This window comes from Petromyzon marinus, chromosome 56, assembly GCF_048934315.1.
Source record: "Petromyzon marinus isolate PM22_M1 ecotype Great Lakes invasive population chromosome 56, UKy_Petmar_22M1.pri1.0, whole genome shotgun sequence".
In the NCBI taxonomy this organism is placed as follows: domain Eukaryota; kingdom Metazoa; phylum Chordata; class Hyperoartia; order Petromyzontiformes; family Petromyzontidae; genus Petromyzon; species Petromyzon marinus.
Genome location: NC_133722.1, coordinates 6,738,483 through 6,759,071, shown reverse-complemented (window position 1 = coordinate 6,759,071; position 20,589 = coordinate 6,738,483).

Sequence of the window (20,589 nt, the reverse complement as noted above, 5' to 3'; positions counted from 1 at the left end):
CCTTCTACGTGACTTTACCGAAAGAACCAATAATACATGAGCGAAGTTAATGAGAATATCACTTTACCTTGGAAGCTAACACCCTCCCCCCCCCCCCCTTTTCCCTGAAGACGACCGCTTGTGTTGCGATCGAAACGTCTTAGTTTTTGTTCTTTTTTGTTATTTTCCTTGAACCTATCTACGTGACTTTACCGAAAGACCCAAGAATATAGCTCTATAGAGCTTCTCAGTGGGGTGGGGGTGTCAAGGTCGAGTGCCTGCAGTTCTGCACGCGAACAGCAGGTGGCGCTGTGGACGCATGCGTTCGATGAGGGTGCGAGGCTGCAATGTGGAGCGCATAGCGGTTCAACCCCTTAGTAGTGCCCCCCTTTACTTTATTACAGACCAAGTCAGACCTTATTGGTCACCCCGTGTCCCTTATACATCTCAACGTTCATCCTACAAAGTCACTATACACTACTCTACTATACACTACATTACTATACACTATACACTGCACTATTGCATACCTACTCTTTGGTTCTATTCGGTAAAGTCACGTAGGTAAAAAATAAAAGAACAAAAATCACGACCTCGATTTAAAGCTTTCGTGACTGCAAGGATTCATCTTCTTTGGTTCTTTCGGTAAAGTCACGTAGAATGAGAATAAAATAATAAATTGATAAAATAAAATAACACAATAATATTCTCACGACGTTTCGGCCACAACACAAGCGGCCTTCATCAGGTGAAGGGGACGAGACTGTCTGGAGGACAGCGCTGGAGTGAGAAAGCCACACTGAGATCACGACCTTTAAGCCGCAACACAAGTGGCATTCTTCAGGTGAAGGAACAGAACTGTCGGGACGAGTGCGCTTCAATGACCGCTGCTAAGATTCGCAGCGTCTTTTAAGCTCGGTGGGAGGAGCAGGGCGCCTTGACCAAGGAGTTTACGTATCAAAAATAGCTGTGTTAAAGTGTTGAAACAGCAGGGTGTTAAAGTCAGAAAATTAGCATGCAACTGGGGGATTAGCATGTTTTTGTTGCGTAGAGGGTGCGGAGGATGGGTCACTGTGTGTGTGCAATAGAAACGGGAAAAAAAATGTCAACCCCCACCTGATGAAGGCCACTTGGGTTGTGGCCGAAACGTCGTGAGAATTTTATTGTGTTATTTTATGTTATTAATTTATTATTTTATTCTCATTCTACGTGACTTTACCGAAAGAACCAAAGAAGATGTCAAGCCCTTATCCAGTGCCCTACCTTATTACAGACCAATTCAGACCTCACTGGTCACCCCGTTCCTCATAAATCTCAACGTTCATCCTTCAAAGTCCCATCGCAAGGGAGAAACACGAACAAATAGAATATTTTTGTTGCTGAAACGGCTGTACGCCGTGTGGGCCTGAGAACTCAATGTCCCTGTACAAGAATACGGGGTAAACCGTGATGGGTTTGACAGCTACGGGGAACGCGACTTTCCAAGCAGAGCAAAAACGTCCATCACCCATCTGGCGGCGAGCAATTAGTAATGACTACATTTGCACAGCAAAGACAAAGACCCCCCCCCCCCCCCGCGTATAGCCTGCACAGACTGTTGGGGCAAGTGCTGTTAGGCGGCCGGGCGTGGTGCTGGCCACCCAACCCTTCCTGTGCCGTTCCAACCTTCATAGGCGCTACTCACTAACAGCACCTGCCCCGACAGTCTGCTAAAGACTACACGGGGGGGTTTTGTGGTTTTGTTCTGTGTGTGCGCTACATTACGGAAGAGGCTCGTGAAGGATGCTTGCTGGTCAGTTGGAGGCAGTCGGGGGCGGCTGAATTCACTGGCGGAGCCAGTGGGGGGAGGGGGGGGGGTAGCACGTGCCCCCCCAATGATTCGATCTAAATCCCTAAATTTCGATCGGATCATTAGGGTTTATTAGTAATAAATCGGCATTTTGCGACCCCCACTGCCACTGTGCAGCATATTATTACGTGGCCAGGGACTCTGTGAGATGATAGGACAATAGTCCATAATTGGCAATATGTAACGGCAAAGCGGTTATAAGTGACTCACAGAATTGTGCGCAGTTGCGTCTACAGAGTACACGACTTCCCTGAAGGCATCGACACCTTCAGCGAGCGCGATGCCGATCACACAACGCGGTTCGAATTCGACACCTCGATCGATGGCCGCGTCATCGCCGCACTACGCGTCGAATAAAAATCAAGGGACAAGTCCCTTTACTTACTAACAACTCCTTACTTACTAACAACTCCTCTATCAATTTTTCACTGCTGGAGGGGTTGCCCCCCCTACTACCTGGCTCCGCCATTGGCTGAAATGCAGCAAGTTGGCATCGCTGGTGGTACATCGGCCATAGAGGCCGACCGAAATTCGGTTTCGGCACCCAAAATTGGCAAATGGCCTTTTTTCGGCATCGCTTCGGTTTCGGCCGAAAGTAATTTTTTTTTTACTTTCGGTCTGGTTTCATTTTCGGCCGAAACCAGAAATTCAGTTTCGGTCGGCCTCGAATCTGCCAAACATCTCAGTCAGTGAACCCGTGGCACCTGCTGTCGATTGCGTGACCTCCTGTCAGCGAGCCTTCGACGCCTCACGCGACAGCCTCCAAGTGCAGCTGGCCTGGCACAGGCGCCGTGGTGACGTCACTGCCACTTAGTGGCTAAAGGCGGCTGTTGTTGTTGTTGCTTCACTACGGGGAGCGGTCGTGTAGTAAGCGGTTAGCGCGCTGCGCGACAGACCCGGTTTCCCGAGTTCGATTCCAGCTCACGGCCGACACCAGTGACAATTATTTGGGCTGGCCCTGCGCATCCCCTAGGTCGGCTCAGCCTCAAATGAGTACCCAGTGCAGTGTGTGAACATCGTCACCGGGGAGAAAAAGACGGCCGGGCCTGGTGTTGGCCAGCCCACCCCCTCGTGTGCCTTGCCGGCCTTAATAGGTGCTCGCTAACAGCACTTGCCCCAACAGTCTCTTACAGGCTATACGGGGGATCTTTATCTTTGCCGCAGTGTGCAAAACACTTGCTTGCATCATGTTTATGGTTATCCGATGTCCTTAAGGTTATCAAATGTCCATATGTTTACAAGATTACCTTAGGGTTACCAGATGCCCTTAGGGTTACCAGATGTCCTTAGGGTTACCAGATGTCCTTAGGGGTTAGCAGATGTCCTTAGGGTTACCAGATGTCCTTAGGGTTACCAGATGCCTTAGGGGTTACCAGATGTCCTTAAGTTTACCAGATGTCCTGAGGGGTTACCAGATGTCCATAAGTTTACCAGATGTCCTAAGGGGTTACCAGATGTCCTTAGGGTTACCAGATGTCCTTAGGGGTTACCAGATGTCTTAGAGGTTACCAGATGCCTTAGGGGTTACCAGATGTCTTAGAGGTTACCAGATGCCTTAGGGGTTACCAGATGTCCATAAGTTCACCAGATGTACTAAGGGGTTACCAGATGTCCTTAGGGTTACCAGATGACCTTAGGGGTTACCAGATGTCCTTAGGGTTACCAGATGCCTTAGGGGTTACCAGATGTCCATACGTTTACCAGATGTCCTTAGGGGTTACCAGATGTCTTTAGGGTTACCAGATGTCCATAAGTTTTGCAGATGTCATTAGGGGTTACCAGATGTCCTTAGGGTTACCAGATGCCTTAGAGGTTACCAGATGTCCATAAGTTTACCAGATGTCCTTAGGGTTACCAGATGTCCTCAGGGTTGCCAGATATCCTGCAATCTAATATTGTTATTGATCGGTGTACCTAACGCCAGCGAGCCCTCCTCCCAGACAGGCCCGAGCAGGGTGCTGAGAAAATATCGAGTGAGATGTTTACGGCTGAACCTTGCCAAGTCTATCACGGCGAGCCACTGACGAGTCAGGTCACTGTGGCCTCGTGCTCAAACGAGCATCGATGCTGTGACCACCTCCTGTTCACAGCCCTGAGGCAGCGGTGGGAATTCCACATGGCTATGACGGGGACGAGTCCATCCTACCCCTCCCCCTCCTACCCCTCTCCATCCCCTTCCCCGCTCCCTGAGTCCAGGGGTCAGCAAGCAGTATTATTTAGAGAAACAAAATAAAACTTTTTTTTTTACAAACTTGGTTTAACACAGCCTTGGGGGGTGGGGGGGGGGGGGTTAGATTACATTAATTTTGAGTCGAAATAATTGTCGCAACTTTTTTTTTCGTGCCGTTGATTCATTTTACAACAACAACAACGACAACAGAGAACGAGAAAAAATTGAGGGCATAGTTCTAATGTTTAGCTGTGTGCAAGAGACGCCAACCGAACGCGCGTGCGGTCTCTGCGTGGAGCCTGGGACGTCGCCACCAGTTGCGAGGGTTGAGCCGGGAACCACCGCGACCCAGGCGATTGATCGATCGGTCGATCGATCGGTCGATCGATCGGTCGATCGATCGGTCGATCGATCGGTCGGTCGGTCGGTCGTGCGGCCAAACTTTTTTTTTTGCCGATCTCGTTAATCTCGCGGCTCACGATTCGCCGCCTGCCAAGCGCCCCCGTCCACATCGGAGCTGGGCAGCTTTGCCGCAGCCGGGGAAGCTCACCGGACCCCAACGGCCGGCGGCAGTTGCCGAGGTGTGGCACATGGGCGATGGATGTAGTACGGGAGCAACCGGTTGCAGGCGACGTCCCCACCGGTGGCACGCGACCAAAGTTGCATGCAACCTACCGTCGGAATGTGTAAAATACGTCGCCACAAATCGCTGTGCCGATCAGCGCTTGAAAGTCAAGTCTCCCTGGACGACGTCCCCCGGCCACACGCAACAAAGTGGCGCGCGACCAAAGTCACTCGCAACCGATCGCCCAGCTTACGGTCCGGCCGTCGAGGCCAGCGAGCGGGCAAAGGGGGGGGCGGCGGCGGCGGCGGCGACGGCGGCGGCGATGCCCTCATCGCGCGTTTCCTCCGGTACTCAAGTTTTCCCGCTTTATTTCCAGTTGACATTTGAAGCAGTTGGCGGGACCCCGGGAGTCCCATCACTTTCCCCGGGGTGGGAAAAACCCGTGTAGCGACACGAGTCTTGTTGCCTTACCGACAACAACAAAACTAGCGGTCAATCGATTGGCCTCGTCGAGAGCTACTCGGGGACACTAAGTTTCGTAAAAAGTTGAAAAATTACATAAACACGTTAAATTCACTGCCTGGGGGGCGGCGGTGGGGCTCGCCTTGGCAAAGAAGCTGAGGATCGACGGCCGACCGGAGGGCGTCGTCGCCGCGCGCCCCCCGGGGGCTCGCGTTTGGCCGGTGGGGTGGCGCCCATCGTGTTGACCGCCGCCTGCTGCTGCTGCTGCTGGCGCTTGTTGGTGCGGCGAGTCTGGGCGGGCGGCGCGTTGCTGTCGGGGTCACAAGTGGGGCGGACTGAAAAATAATAATAATTATTGACCTGATTTTTGCGGGACCCCGGGGTCCCGCAAAATGATTCATTTGCAGGAGACGTGTAGATGGCTCGGATCAATTGGCTCGTGTGTAAGCGAGCGAGCGGGGGGAGCGAGCGAGCGAGCGAGCGTCTCTCCCGGTCAAGCCATGTGCACCGGAGTCGCTTCTCTCTCGCCCGGCTTGCGGTGCGGCCGCCCGCTAGTTAAACCACGGGCGATCGTCCGCGATCCCTGGGAAGTGACTTTTCGCGGCCGGTTCTTTCTTGGCCTGCTGGGTCGGTGCCATTCGCGGCAGAGCCGGGTTTTGCACGACGAGGCTCTCTCCGCGGGTTCCTTAAACCCGTTCGAGATTCACATTCGATTGCCCCCCACCCCACTCTCTCTCTCTCCCATCATCTCGACTCGAGAGGCGGATCTATAAACTTCCAAAGGTGTTAGTGTGGGGGGCGGGGTGGGTGGGTTGGGTGGTGGTGGTGGTGACGGGTGCTGAAATGTCAAGCTTTTTAAAAATAGGTCCCTACCATTAATAATACAAATATATTCATTATATTTTTTTCTTGAAAATATTGAACATTTTTTGACATTTTCTGCATCTTAAAGAGAGGGGGAGGTGGGGGGGGGGAAGGTCGCCCACATTTGTCCCTCCCCCCTTCTTGAATCAACTACTGCCCCCCCCCCCCCACCCCTCCAGCAATTGTATTATTTTATTTATTAACCCAAGAAAAGCCTCACCGAGTCTCAAGGCTCGTGTCCACGAGGGTCCCGCTCGAGTTGCTGTGTCATCGTACAGGGGCGATGATCGCTATAGGGTTTTTTCCCCTCTTCTCTCCTTCTCTCGTCACCCCCCCCTGCCCCCCCACCCCCGCCCCACAATTGAGCGATTTGCTGGAGAATCTTGAAATTTGGTCAACCAAAAAAATTGGACGCCGTGCGGCGGCGTCACGGTCCCGGCCCATCCTGCGAATGACACCGCTCGACGACGAATGGGAAATCAGAACGTCTGTTTAGAGTGGAAGGAATCCGACGAGCTACAAAGCTCTTTTTTACAGGGTGTCCAGCAGTTTTAGGCAGTATGAATGACCACCACCGCCCGACCCCCACCCCAAACTCCCACTTCGTCTTTTTGTTGTTGTTGTTGTTGTTTTGTTTTCGGGTTGTGCCACCGACGCCGGCAGGACCACTTCCAGGCATCACCCGCCACCCGATTGTAATCTCCACGCTGAGCCTGAATTGGATCCCGGCCTGCCGGGTCCGTATCGCAGAGTGCCAACCAAAGCGCCCACCTCCGAGGACTGGATTGATCCGTAGGCGTTAAAAACCCACGTATATATTATTTTTTTGTTGTTAAGGCCCTCGCTTGCCTAGCAGTCTAGGTCGAGTAACTGCACCGTTCACTGACCTCCAGTTGTGCACGAGGGTTCAGTTCAAATGTTTTGCGATTGCATCTCCAACAAAGCTCTGGACCAGCTTGCCCCCAGCCCTACACCATGTGAGACACACGCCGCGCCCAGGGTGAGGGATAGCACAGAAGGCGAATTGTGGCCTTTAAAGGCCCTCGTCGTGTTGGAGGCCCTCCTTGAGGCTCCTCCGTTCCACGCCGTGTGAATAACAAACTGGGCCACTGGTAGCGTGGTTATCTCGGGAAAATAACTTTCATTTTGTTATCTTTGAATAACGATGACGGAATGAGTCGTGCACTTTGCCACAGCAGCTCCAGGCGAGGAACAAAACTTCTTCTGTTTGGTTGAAGAAATGAGCGGAGTGATTTACGTTTCATTAATTTACTCTCGAGTCGTGTGTGTCAATTGTACGCACATGAATAAATGTGCTTGATGACTTTATTTTATTTTTCGCTCTTTATCATGCTCTATAGCAGTTATATCATGCAGAGCATGTTTGTTTGCATGTTCACCAGCAGTACGTGTGGTTAATGCAGTAACTTGATTCCTTGCTAAAGGCATCAATTTGGTGTTTGAACATCTTAACTGCTATTTTATTGCCAGAAAGGGTAAACACCTATTCTTATTATAATAATAGGGTTTTTCCCCTTTTTTCTGGCAACAAAACTGAAACCTTTTTACAAGGATTCATGTCTGCATTAACCACAATACCTGCAGTCAAAATGCTAACAAAAAAAACTTACTATGATAATATATGCATTGTCCTTGAAACTGATTGGTCCACACCAAGGAACGGCTTTCTTTTGATACTCACAAAAGGTCCCATGGTAGAGCTGCTCACCCCGAGCTATAAATGACCTGGCACGTGCATTGTCTTTGTATTGTACTCTTTGGTTATTTCGGTAAAGTCACGTAGGTAGAAAAATAAAATAAAACTAAAATTAAAATTTTTATTTAAAGCTTTCCTGACTGCAGTGATTCATATTCTTGGTTCTTTCGGTAAAGTCACGTAGAAGGGAAACAATAAAATAATAAAAATATAAAACAATAAAATGCTCACGACGTTTCGACTGCAACACGAACAATCATCATCAGGTGTGAAAACCACAGCAAGAAAATTTGAAAAAAGTGGCGTTTTTCTTTAACGTTAGCACCACGGAGAGCGATTTGACAGTTTGTTCAGATGGACGAGTCCATCTATGTTGGGAAAAGAGGAGGGGGGAGACGAAAAGAATGGATGCGGTCTGAAAGCCACCTTAAGCGTGATCAATCAATTAAGACCCGAAATGGTTTATCAAATCCTTCCAATGATTTTATTGTTTCCCTTCTACGTGACTTTACCGAAATAACCAAGAATAAAAAAATAATATATATCACGACGTTTCGATCGCAACACAAGCGTTCGTCCTTAGGTGGAAAAATAAAAATATAATCCAGCAGTGGAACTGCTGAACCAGCGAGAGATCTGTTACAACAAGGAGGTTATTTATGTGGCGATGGGCAAGCAAGCGGGGTCTGAGCTGGAAAGGAATTCCATCCCCGGATGCAAGCACGTCAGTTGTGTTAATGGGAGAGGAGAGAGAGAGAGAGAGGAGGACCGCTTGTGTTGCGATAGAAACGTCGTGATATTTTATTTTTTGTTTAATTTTATTTTTCTACCCACGTGACTTTACCCAAAGAACCCAAGAGCATGGATTCCTGCAGTCACGAAAGCTTCAAATCAAGATTATCTTTGTGCTGTTCAGCTTTTGAGCAATTCTCTGATGTGACAATGGTGGTGAGAATAGGCCACGTAGAAGGCTGTCTCTGGTATAGACCAGTCAGTTTCAAAGACAATGCAGCTATCATCAGAGTTTGTTTGCATGTTCACCACAAATACGTGTGGTTGGTGCAGAATTGCTTTCTTGAAAAAGTGTATCTGTTGTGGTATTTGAACACCTTAACACCCCCTGTTTTATTCCCAGAAAGGGTACAAAACCGATTCCTAATTTTCATCATTTGATACCGGCAAAAAAATATAACCAACTCCTTTGTGCCATTGACAGAGCAGGCGATTTTAATTTCCCCTCGGCGCCTCTGTTTATTTTTAAATCAATAGCTGCACAGACTTTGCATCTGCAGTCCTGACGACGATGACCTCTTGCCCTTCAAAGGGTGTTTAATTTGTCTCCGTGAGACGTGGCTGTGGAAGTGTGACCGTGGCAGATACACACGCATTGCATTGTTGTTCTATAAACCCATATACAGTGAGGGAAAAAAGTATTTGATCACCTGCTGATTTTGTACGTTTGCCCACTGACAAAGAAATGATCAGTCTATAATTTTAATGGTAGGTTTATTTGATCAGTGAGAGACAGAATAACAACAACAAAATCCAGAAAACGCATGTCAAAAATGTTATAAATTTATTTGCATTTTAATGAGGGAAATAAGTATTTGACCCCCTCTCAATCAGAAAGATTTCTGGCTCCCAGGTGTCTTTTATACAGGTAATGAGCTGAGATTAGGAGCACACTCTTAAAAGGAGTGCTCCTAATCTCAGCTTGTTACCTGTATAAAAGACACCTGTCCACAGGAGCAAGCAATAAATCAGATTCCAAACTCTCCACCATGGCCAAGACCAAAGAGCTATCCAAGGATGTCAGGGACAAGATTGTAGACCTACACAAGGCTGGAATGGGCTACAAGACCATTGCCCAAGCAGCTTGGTGAGACGGTGACAACAGTTGGTTTGATTATTCGCAAATGGAAGAAACACAAAAGAACTGTCAATCTCCATCGGCCTGGGGCTCCATGCAATATCTCACCTCGTGGAGTTGCAATGATCATGAGAACGGTGAGGAATCAGCCCAGAGCTACACGGGAGGATCTTGTCAATAATCTCAAGGCAGCTGGGACCATAGTCACCAAGAAAACAATTGGTAACACACTATGCCGTGAAGGACTGAAATCCTGCAGCGCCCGCAAGGTCCCCCTGCTCAAGAAAGCACATATACATGCCCGTCTGAAGTTTGCCAATGAACATCTGAATGATTCAGAGAACAACTGGGTGAAAGTGTTGTGGTCAGATGAGACCAAAATGGAGCTCTTTGGCATCAACTCAACTCGCCGTGTTTGGAGGAGGAGGAATGCTGCCTATGACCCCAAGAACACCATCCCCATCGTCAAACATGGAGGTGGAAACATGATGCTTTGGGGGTGTTTTTCTGCTAAGGGGACAGGACAACTTCACCGCATCAAAGGGACGATGGACGGGGCCATGTACCGTCAAATCTTGGGTGAGAACCTCCTTCCCTCAGCCAGGGCATTGAAAATGGGTCGTGGATGGGTATTCCAGCATGACACTGACCCAAAACACACGGCCAAGGCAACAAAGGAGTGACTCAAGAAGAAGCACATTAAGGTCCTGGAGTGCCCTAGCCAGTCTCCAGACCATAATCCCATAGAAAATCTGTGAAGGGAGCTGAAGGTTCGAGTTGCCAAACGTCAGCCTCGAAACCTTAATGACTTGGAGAAGATCTGCAAAGAGGAGTGGGACAAAATACCTCCTGAGATGTGTGCAAACCTGGTGGCCAACTACAAGAAACGTCTGACCTCTGTGATTGCCAACACGGGTTTTGACACCAAGCACCAAGTCATGTTTTGCAGAGGGGTCAAATATTTATTTCCCTCATTAAAATGCAAATCAATTCATAACATTTTGGCATGCGTTTTTCTGGATTTTGTTGTTGTTATTCTGGCTCTCACTGTTCAAATAAACCTACCATTAAATTTATAGACTGATCATTTCTTTGTCAGTGGGCAAACGTACAAAATCAGCAGGGGATCAAATACTTTTTTCCCCTCACTGTATATAATATGTACGTGTTAAATCGATTTTGTAATTATTTTATATACGTCTCCAATTGTTTTGGCTAGCCATCGAATAAAGACGGTCATAGACTCACACAGAGACCCATAGTTTGTTGTCCTTCCACCCCCCCCATCCCCCCGACACATCCGATTAGCACGGTTGGCTACGTACGGTGCGAAAGAAGTTCAACACACATATATACACTGCCAAAGTGTTCTCCACAGGTAGCCAGGGATGCTCGTGAGACATATCCGAGACTGGTAAGGTGTTGCTATATTGCCTGTCCAAAGTAACACTGCTGCGTGTACTCTGGCATGGTGTTTTCTACTGATGAAGTGTACTGGATCATGTGTGCTGTGTTACTTCTGGCGTGAGCTTCATGTTTATCAGTTGCTGCTGTCTTTGCTGCTCTCGTTAGCTTGCACATTCCCACCCTGCAATGCCCTGAAACTGCCCTGGAATGCCCTGCAACTGCCCTGCAACTGTTCTGAAACTGCCCTGCAACTGCCCTGGAATGCCCTGCAACTGCCCTGCAATGCCCTAAAACTGCCCTAAAACTGCCCTGCAATGCCCTGCAACTTTCCTCCAATGCCCTGCAACTGCCCTCCAATGCCCTGCAACTGCCCTGCAATGCCCTGCAACTTCCCTGCAACTGCAATTCCCTGCAACTGCCCTGCAATATCCCTGCGCCTGCAATGCCCTGCAACTGCAATGCCTGGCAACTGCCCTGCAACTACAATACCCTGCAACTACAATACCCTGCAACTGCAATACCCTGCAACTGCAATATCCTGCAATTCCCTGCAACTGCAATTCCCCGCAACTGCAATGCCCTGCAACTGCCCTGCAACTGCAATGCCCTGCAACTGCAATGCCCTGCAACTGCCGCCAGTAGCCGTCGATCTTGAGCTGTGATCCTCCTCGTAACAGAGCCGCTTAGCTCATGGAGAGCCTTTACTGGGTGAAATAAGAACGCCTGAGTCTATGGAACTCTATGGATCTCTATGTAACTCTATGGATCTCTATGTAACTCTATGGATCTCTATGTAACTCTATGAATCTCTATGTAACTCTATGAATCCCTGTGTAACTCTATGGATCTCTATGTAACTCTATGAATCTCTATGTAACTCTATGGATCTCTATGTAACTCTATGGGTCTCTATGTAACTCTATGGATCCCTGTGTAACTCTATGGATCTCTATGTAACTATATGAATCTCTATGTAACTCTATGGATCTCTATGTAACTCTATGGATCTCTATGTAACTCTATGGATCCCTGTGTAACTCTATGGATCTCTATGTAACTCTATGGATCTCTATGTAACTTCATGGGTCTCTATGTAACTCTGTGGGTCTCTATGTAACTCTATGGATCTCTATGTAAATATATGGATCCCTGTGTAACTCTATGGATCTCTATGCAACTCTATGGATCTCTATGTAACTCTATGGATCCCTGTGTAACTCTATGGATCTCTATGTAACTCTATGGATCTCTATGTAACTTCATGGGTCTCTATGTAACTCTTTAGATCTCTATGTAACTCTATGGATCTCTATGTAACTCTATGGATCCCTGTGTAACTCTATGGATCTCTATGTAGCTCCATGTTAATGCAATGCCCCGTAACTGCCACCGCTGCTGACGGCATAGGGCTGTGGTCGGCTTTGTAACAGAGCCACTTAAGCCCGATGCGCCCTCACCAGCTGATTTAAACTCCGTCTGTTGGCTAAAACAGCAACGCCATCCACACGGCGTCCCCGAAATTAAAATTGTGAATGTGTTTGATTTCCACACCCCCCCCCATCCCCCACGTGTTTATATATGTTTTCATCGTTGTTTGTCTAAACACGTGACGAGTCGACGGCGAGCTTGTCCGACTGAGGTTGATAAAGGGTGCTAATGCAAGATCTCTCATATGCCGTTGGTAATAAGACAATCGGAGTTGGGGGCCGTCCATAAATGACGTCACGCGATTTTGGACGATTTTTGACCCCCCCCCTCTCGTCACACGGCGTCACAAAAAGTTAGTCCCCCCCCCCTCAAACATGACGTCACGAAGCTCTGCCCCCTCCCCCAAACCATATTTACATTTTGAAAATAAAACATGCTTCAAATCACTTTAAACTACTGTCATTGTTGTGCGTATCTAATGTGGCGCTGCACTCTGATGTTGTAGGAGAACACATTTATTAAAAAGTCAATTTAATGAAGTAGAACGTGTTGTCTATATTTATTCAAAGTTGTTCATTTTGATGTGACGTCACATTTCTCAACCCCCCCCCCCCCCTCGTCACACATCGTCACAAATGTCTGACCCCCCCCCGCCCCCCAGGTGTGTGACGTCATTTATGCGGGCCTCTTGTGCCTGACTCGGCAATCCAGAGTTAGCGTCTCATAGTCGGTGCTGCCTGTCCAGGCAGCTACGGCGTCGTCATTATTTCAAGCCACCCTCGGTGGTGGAGGGGGGGTGGAGGGGTTGCCAGCCTTCGCCGTTCTCCGCCACAACATCACGATGCATTTCGACGGTTCACCCTGCCGCTTAGCCGAACGAATGGGAGAAAAAAATTCAGTACCCCGGGGTTTACAAATTGATCTGCACCTGTGGTGACTGCTATATCGGGGAGGCGAAACGACATGTCTCTGACGGAATTCGCGAGCACAAATCGGATTTGAAACACGGCAGAACAAATTCTTCTGCCGTAGCTGATCACTGTTACAACGCTGTGGGTGATCACGATATAATTTTCTCCGATACCAAGGTCCTCTGCAAACCCACGGGTTTTTTTTTAATCAGAGATTTATCCACGAGGCAATTCAGATTTACAAACAGACACAATTTCAACCGAGAAGATGGTTTCAAATTAAGCAATCATTGGAAAGATGTTCTAAATCATACCAAACATTGAACTAATTTTCAATGGTACAGTATATTTATTCAAGCAGTGGTATCCCAAACTTTCACAGCCACTTATTTCCCTTCACACCAACATTACGTAAACTCCTTCCCCCGCCACCCCCACCGTGCCGGTCCAGTACATCATTGTTATGCTAATTCCTTTATCAAGGCGTTTTTTGTTTCCTCCCACACAGCTTAAAGGACGCGACCTGGGCTTGGCTGTTTTGACTCCAACGCTGTCCTCTGGACAGTCCGGTCCCTTCACCTGATGAAGGCCACTTGTGTTGTGGCCGAAACGTCGTGATTTTTTTGTTGTTTTATTTTTTCACCAACGTGACTTTACCGAATAGAACCAAAGAGTATGGATCCTTGCAGTCACGAAAGCTTCAAATCTAGAAAAAAAATTCCGGCTAAACTTTTGATTGCAAAGCGGGGGCCTTTCGTGACCTCTCGCAATGGAACCCTTGGTCAAGCTCCCAAATCCCCCCACCCCCACCCCATTACCCCCCGACCGCGTGGCCACTCAGCCTTAATGTGAGCGTACAGCTCAGATATTTGAAGAAACAAACCTTGGGGCGGGGGGGGGGGGTTGGGTTTATTTGCTAGCGAGGGTGGTGGGTGGGCATAGATGCCCGAGGCACCGCCACCGCCGCCGCCACCGCTGATGCTGACCACGACGACAGCACGTGGGGGTGAGCGCTCCGTGACCCGCGGGTGAACCCTCGTGGTGTCCGCGGTGGCTCGGAGTTCGCATCACGTCCCGGGTGTGGGACAGCCTCGCAATGTCCTCGACTCCACCGTCGCCTTAGCATAGGCGGGGATTTGCCTCGCCTCTATGCGGGTTCGCTTTATGCCGTTTCGCGCGCTCTTTACGCGCACCGAGATACAATGTAAAGCAAAGATCCCCCGTGTAGCCTTAACAGACTGCCGGGGCAAGTGCTGTGAGCGAGCACCTATGAAGGCCGGCACGGCACACGAGGAGGTGGGTGTAGGTGGCCAGCACCTTTGTCTCCCCAGTGGCGATGTTTACACACCGCATCGGGTACTCATTTGAGGCTGAGTCGACCTAGGCGAGGCTCAGGATCGGTTCGGATAATCGTCACCGGGTGTTGGTGGCTGTGAGCGGGAATCGAACTCTGGTCGCCGGGTTCGCAGCGTAGCGCTAACCGCTACACTACCCCTCCACCGTATACATAACAACAACAACCACCATTCGCCACTCAGTGACGGTGATGTCACCACGACGCTTGTGCCAGGTTATGTGCACGTTGAGGCCACGTGAAGTGTCGAACGCCCGCTGGCAGGAGGTCACGGGGCAGACCCAGATGCCTGGTTGATGCACCACCTGTGCCCCCTACTGTGCCAACTTGCTGTGCTTTAGCCACCCAGCACTCTGCTCGTTGTTGTGAGCGTCGCTCCTCCGCCCTCCGTTGTTGTTGGAGGGCGACTGCCTCCAATTGCCCAGTAGCGTCCTTCACGAGCCTCCTCCACAGAGGCCGATCTTGACACCGCTGGTACCAGTCATCGGCAAGTCCACTCAGCTCCACATCCTCCTGTACAACGTCACTCCATCTCTTCTCGAGCCCGTGCCGCGCCCGTTCAGCCCCCTCTATCCAGCCGAACAAAAGCTGTTTAGGAATGCGTTGACTGGGAATGCGGGCTACATGACCCAGCCAACGCAGCCTTGCCTGCCGGAGGAGCTCACCGATGGGACTTTGTCCAGATCTTTCAAGGATTTGTGAGCTCCTCACCCAATCCAGCCTGGTTAAACCCAGGATGGATCGTAGATAGGCCAGCCTAAATGTTTCTAACCGGCGAAGATGTTCCATTAGGGGGGTCCATGTTTCGCAAACGTAGAGAAGGGAGGTAATGACCGTGGCTGAGAAGACCTGAAGCTTCGTGCGGAGCGACAGACCATGTAGCTTCCACACAGCGCTACGCAACCGATGAAAATATAATGCCGCTTGACTGATTCGGAGTGAGACCTCTGCTGTAAAAAAGGAGCAGGTCATGAGCACAATGCCCAGGTATGGGAAACTCTCCACTCTCTCCACACCTGCCCCATCACCAATTTGGTGTTGTGGAGGTGGGGTGTCCGATGGTACAAAATTCCCAAGCAGGTGCTTAATTTTGGTGGGGCTGATGGTAAGGCCCCACTTCTTAGTGGCAAGCTCCAGGTTCAGCAGCAGCGCCTCCAACTGCTCCTCTGAGTGAGCAGCAATTAAAAGATCATTGGCATACATAACGTGGTTTACCAATAAGGAGCCATCCCTTGACCACACCCGGGCATCGATCAGCCTCCCATTGTACCTGTACCAGATGGAAATTCCTCCGGTACAGCCATCGAAGGCTTCACGAACTACGTGGTCAAAAAAGATGTTAAGTAATGTGGAAACCAGAGGACATCCCTGTCGCACCCCAAGGTGAACAGGGAATGGCTCCGACTCCCGGGTACGTAGTTTTACCCGGGCCCGCTCACCATCATGAAGGTCCTTAATGATCGTGAGCAGAGGTTCAGGGACTCTGAAAGCACGAAGAATAACCCAGAGCCCAGGCCTACTGATGGTATCATAGGCCTAGACCAGGTCAATAAAGCAGAGATGTAGGTTTTGTTGGTATTTTCTACACCTCTGCTGTAGCAGACGGACAGAAAATATGGCATTTGTGCAGGACCGCCCTTTCCTGAAACCGCATTGGGGCTCTGCAAGCTTCTCCTCAGCGTGCCTGGCAAGGCGATGTTGATTAATCCTTGCCAGGACCTTTCCCGGCACACTGAGGAGTGAGATGCCCCTGTAGTTGTTACAGTCTCTGCGGTCCTCCTTCTTAAAGAGGGGGACCACAAGGGCATCCTTCCAATCCTGTGGAACCCGTCCAGTGGTCTAGACTGTTGTTATGATGTCATGTAGAGCAGTCTGTGCAGAAACGCCACCCTCCCTCAGCATTTCGCTTGGGAGATCATCTCTGCCCGGTGGTCTCAGACTCTGGATCGCCTTTAGTACTTCCTCAACAGATGGCACCTCAGCCAGCCACTCACAGGGGGTGACTTCTTCTTCAAATATTTGAGGCACCGGAGCCTCAGCAGGGTCATCCCTACTTTGTCCCACGATGTTTTCTATGCTGAGTGATGTCCCCTCCCCCAGGACTTCACAGAAATGCTCATAAAATCTGCAAACCTGTTCCTGGGGGTCAGAGATTCGATCACCGTTTTTTCCCCTAAAGATGGTAATAGGTGTGGCGCTGCAGGTTACTTTTTTGATGGAGTTAAATAGCGATTTGTGATCACGGGCCATTGAGGCAGACTCCATCTCCTCAGCAACCCACGACCACCACCCATCCTTGTAGTGTCTCACGGCTCTCCGAACCTCCGAGCGAAGGCTGCGGTAAGCCTACTCATTTTCTGACGTTGGATGCTGTAGACAATGAGATTGGACCTGTCGCTTTTTCTCAGCCAAACTGAACACCTTCTCTGTCAGCCAGGGTCTCTGGGGAGGTCTGGACCGTGTACCCAAAGCGGCCATTGCTACTGAATGAACCACAGTCCTAAACCTTGCCCATTTCCCCTCGACATCTGGAGGAGTGGGGGACGATGCCAACCCCAGCCGCAAGCGATCAGTGGGCAAATCAGCTCCATGGGCTGCACAAAAATCTAGCAGCCTCCTACCATTATTATTGAGCTGATCTGGGCCATGCCCTCCAATCACTCCAGACCAGGTGCCAGCATCATGACCAACTCGGGAATTGAAGTCGCCCAACAGGATGACTCTATCCCGAGGGGCCACTTTAGCTAGCACCTGTGACAGGAGGGCATAGAAGCCATCTGACTTATGGGCCTTGCCTGCATCCCTCCATGTATGTTCGTCTTCGGTAGGGGCATAAGTAACCACGACCACCACTCCTCGCCTCCGGTTGATGGGAAGGTGAGCCTAAAGTAGTCTGGGGCTTACTGCTTCCCACACCTCACCGCCACGCTCCCACGCCCCATTCATTATTTTGTTCAGAAGAAGAGCCACTCCCTGTTGTTTGGTAGTCTTCTGCCCCGAGTAGAGGACTGTCCACCCCTCATGGTGGCAGGAGCCAGAGCCGGTCCACCGGACCTCCTGAATACCACAGAGATCCAGGCAGTATTGGTCCAGCTCCCGACAGAGGAGTGGCAGCCTCTCCTCCGCAGTGAGCGTTCGAACATTCCACGTGGTCACCCTCAGTGGCTTTTTGTTGTTTCTGGAGGAGCCCCGAGGGTATAGATTCAATCTCCTGGCTCTGCCAAATGGGGTTTGGCCAGGAGACGTCATAGACGCCTGTCCCCCCTGGGGCCTCCGGAACAAGCTTATTAGATATTTTAGACGTGGTTTTGTGGTAATTAACTGAAGGTGGAGAAGTTACCAGCCCCTCGCACCCGTCCAGAGTCCCCATTTGGCCGCTGTGGTGGTTACAAACGCCATTAGGGGAATGGCCAATCTAAATTGGCCCTCCCCCCCACGGCACTGCCCACCACAGCGTTGCCGTTCAGCACCAACGAGGAGGTAGGAGGTTGTTTTTACCGGACTTCTACACACATGAAAATACATACATATACAAAAATACATTCACAATATACATACATATACAAAAATACATTCACAATATACATGCATGTAAAAAAATGCATTCACAATATACATACATATACAAAAATACATTCACAATATACATACATATACAGTACAAAAATACGTTTGAGAAACTTGGGGATTTTCACAGAAAAGCGCCCCGTTCTTTCAACTGCCGCGTCGGGAGATGGAATCGAACTGGTGACCTCTGGATTGCAGGTCAGGCACGCTGCCAACTATTACACCACCCCCCTGTGGCAGTGCCGGATTATCCTTGTAGCAAAAGAAGCAAACGCTACGGGCCCAGCACTTTCAAGGGTCCCGCGCTAAATGTTATTAAGCTATCAATTCCGGTTCAGTTATTCTGCACTTGCTCTATTACTATAGTACTATACCGCCTTCAACTTTTATGAACGTCTGCGTGTTTAAGGTTTAGCGATTTGTCGTATTATCTGGCTGTATAACAAATGAAAAAAAATACAATTACTTTACAATGCGAGTAAAAAAATTCGTGTTTTAATGACCCTTGGGATACACCTTTTGCAAACCTTTTAAAACAGTCTGCCTCAGCAGCAGACCATGCTTTCCCACCTGATGACGGACGCTTGTGTTGCGCCCGAAACGTCGTGATTTATTTTATTTCATACCTACGTGACTTTACCGAAAGAACCAAAGAGCAAATTTTTTATTTAAAGCTTTCGTGACTGCAGTAATTCATATTCTTAGTTATTTCGGTAAAGTCACGTTGAAGAGAAACAATACATTTATTTATTTTTAAACGGTGTATTTATTTATTTATAAAAAAATTCGTCTCCCCCCTCCTCTTTTCGGAACATGGATGGACTGGTCCTTCTAAATAAACTGCCAAATCGCTGCGCGTGGCGCTAACGTTTTTTTTTTGTATAAATAAATAAATACACCGTTTAAAAATAAATACATTTATGCAAACCGACACACCTGAAGACGACCGTTTGTGTTATGGTCGAAACGTCGTGAGAATTTTTATTGTTTTATATATATTTCATTATTTTATTGTTTCCCTTCAACGTGACTTTACCGAAAGAACTAAGAATAAAAACCAAAGGGCAACTTTATTTATTTATTAATTTAGGGCCCCTTTATAACATCATATGCTACAGGCCCCGCACCTAGCTTAATCCGGCACTCTCCTGTGACAGCATTTAGAGGTTTGTATAAAAAAAAAAATATTACGTCGATACGATTGTGGCATCGTGAGGCCGTCGGGTACAACGATACCGTCGGGGACTGGAGGGGAGGGGGGGGGGCATCCTTTATCAAGCAGCGGATATGCAACGGTTGTTGATGTCGCAGATAAATTCGTGACTTTTCAATTTCCCAAAAAAAGGCTGAACAAATTTTTTTTTGAAACGACGTTTTTGTTTTTTGTGTGGCCACATCCATGCCGTTGTCGAGGGGGGGGGTGGAGGGGGTGGAGGGGGTGGAGGGGAAATATTCCAAAACTCTTTTGGCGGAATAATTCACATCCTTGACTCTTGGGCTCTGGCGCCTGGGTTCATCGCGTGCTCCCATATGTTTTAGTTTCTTTCCGACAACAACCTCCCTCTCTCTCTTTTTGTTTCGGGGGGAAAATCCTGCGGCTCTTTGAATGTCACTTGAAGGCCACGGACTTTGTGCCTGCACGGCATTTTCATTCCGGCCACCGGGGAGCGTCCTGAAAGTCTCCTTCGGTACAGAGGAGGAGGGGAGGTGGGAAGGCTAAGCGAGTTGCGCTCTGTTGCAACCCGCACACCACCCCCCCCCCCTGTCAACCACGTCCGCCGGGATGGCAGTTGCGGATGTTGAGAGATGCCTATCTGGCGTGCCGGAGTGGGGCTGAGGCCGTCTCTCTCAGAGAGGGCCTCGCCGCTCTCTCTCTCTCTCTCGTCCTCTCACTCGCGCACGCCTCTCCGTCGCGTCGCTTTGCTGGGAGTCGACGAGGAGTTGAGTCTCATTCAGGTGCCGTGCGTCGGAGACTCGGCGGCGACCTGGCCAGTCAATCCTTACTGTGAGACGCAGCGGCCACCTTTGGACAACGAGTGACTCGGCAACGGGATTTCAGGACCAGGGTTGTGAGAGAGGAGGGTGAGACAAGAGGGAGGGTACGTTTGGATGCGCAGTGCGGACGCGTGGCTTGTTACCTGGGCCCGCGTGAACGGAGCCTTTACCGGTGGGACGTCGAACGTCGCTGAACGCGGCGTGAGCCGAGTCATTTCACGCCGGTGGGAGGGGGTGGGGACGGCCAACTTTGCACGAGTTTTGTTTGTAGAGTGGCTGGCTTAAAGGGAAGATGCAACACCACCACCCCAACAAACGCAGACAAACAAAACAACAACAACAACAACACGAAACACACGAACACACGCGCGTCCCGTGTAGAAACGAGCCGTCGTAACTGCTTGGCGGTGTGAAACAAAAACAGTTGGCTTGAATTTTAAATAAAATAACG